The following is a 2,224-nucleotide window of genomic DNA, read 5'->3' as shown; positions in this document are numbered from 1 at the left end:
TTATTATTCAACTTATTTTTGCTACTATTTATGAGTCCTACTACATTTTTTAGTACTATTCATGAGTCTCACTGTACTATTTCAACTAACTTTTACATTTATTTATAGTATTTTCAGTAAAAAGTTTTCAGTTTTAACAAAATAAGTGAATCTCAAATATTCCTAAGAATGATTTGGATTGAAACTTAATTCGGTGTTGATGGTGGTGATAGAGGCAGGGCCAGAAAAGTTGGTTAAAACTTAAAGGCCGAGATCATTCAATGACAGATTAGGAGACAGGTTGGAGGATACAAGTCATTAGCTCTTTAATTGGTGACAAGTGACAAGATCCAAGGAGAAAAATTAGTAATCAATCCCCGCCTAAATTTTTTGGATATAAATTGGGGCTAAAGTTAAGTTGAAATAGATTCTCAAATACAAGTTAGTTGGAATACTTTGTTTTTCATATTTAGTGAACTTAGGCAACCATACCTACAATAAATATTACCCAAAATATCTGTCATTAACTATTGAAAAGTGTTGACATCATTTGATTTTAGAGGAATGTCCCTCCTTTTCTTCAACCCATTATACAAAATGATTTGTTAGTCTAATAAAATCCGTTATAGTTGTACGTTAAAAACAAAAATTGAATAACTAGAGAGGTAGAATTGAATTTTTTTATTAAAAAATAATAATAATAATGCTCAAGATACAAATTTTTTTACAAACTGTTAATATAGCCAATGATTATTAGTAAATAAAAAAGTGATGTTAGTAGTGGAGTTAGACAGGGTCGAAGCTATAGCAAAGCTTAGGGGCGCATGGCCCTCCAAAAATTTTTAAAAATATTTTATATTATGTATAAGTATTAAAAACTCTAAATATTTAGTTACAAAAATAGAAGTTAGCTCCCCCAAATGTTTGAGTTAGTCCAATGATACTCTTAAAAACCAATAGAATTTGTCAATTGATCTAGTAGTTATAGAGACAAAGTAGTTTTTGTTTTTTCTAATTTTTCTTTTTTTGTACATGATTAATATCAAACTAGACTGCTTTTGTATAGTATTGGAGTTTAAAAGATGATAAGTTTGGGAATATACATATGTGAAGATTGTTAATTTTATATTCAATATATTTATAAATTATGACTTACTCTAGTATCAAAATATTAATGTTTATATTTGTGTATGTGCACATATGTGTGTGATGGTTTATCTTAACTCGAAACTAATATATTAGTAACAAAATTTAGCCTCCCTAACAAAAAAATCCAAGCTCTGCACCTGGGCCTAAATGAAAGCTAATAAACAGAACTTGGACACTAAAACCATATTCAAAACATTAACTTTTATAATCTTATATACTAATTAATAGTTTTCTTTTATATATATATATATATATATATATCTCTCCAGGAAAATGATCAATTGTGCACAATCCAGGAAAATGATCAAGTGTGCACAATCCAAATATTCTCGGCGAAAATAGCCAAATACCACGTTTTGGCAAAATTTGTGGCAAACTAGCACTGTTTCGGAAATATTTAGCAATGTACCACTTTTTTAGTACTCGAGCTCTAAAAAATCGAGTTCTAAATAGTACTCAAGTTCCTAGTGAGTAGCCAGCGTGGCACTGCTGACCTGGAATTTGTGTAATTAAAAAAATGATGTGGTACTCGATATTACTGAAATCGAGTATCTCTTTATAATACTCGAGCTTAGTGCAGTCGAGTACTTTTTTTTTTTCCTACTTTTTTCTTCTGTTGGAATGGCTTGAATAGTCAAACTTAGTGGCTTGACATTAGCCAACAAACCATTAAATGTCTTGCATGCCCATGTCAGGAAGATGCATGATATTCAAGAAGTTTCATGCATGAAGAAATGTAAGAGTTTGCATTAAATGTTCTTCATGAATTGTCAAAGAAGATGGCCAGGAATAACACCTGACATGCAAACCAAATTCATGCTTCTTTTCTTTGGCCATAATTGCTTGCCATTTTCTTTGACTTGACAAGTTTCTTTAACTTGCAAGAGTGAGTTCCTATGGGAGATAAAAAATAAAAAATAAAGAAGAAGAAGAAAGAGTGCCTCTACGTGAGACAGAGAGATAGAAAAGACCTCGACTGTATGAAAAGTAGAAAATAAAAAAAAATAAAAAAATAAAAAGAAAAGAAAAACAAGGTACTCGACTATATGAAGCTCGAGCACTATAAAGAAGTACTCGATTTCAGTAATATCGAGTA

Source organism: Quercus robur, chromosome 3, assembly GCF_932294415.1.
Source record: "Quercus robur chromosome 3, dhQueRobu3.1, whole genome shotgun sequence".
Classification (NCBI taxonomy): Eukaryota; Viridiplantae; Streptophyta; class Magnoliopsida; order Fagales; family Fagaceae; genus Quercus; species Quercus robur.
This window is presented reverse-complemented; position numbering follows the sequence as displayed.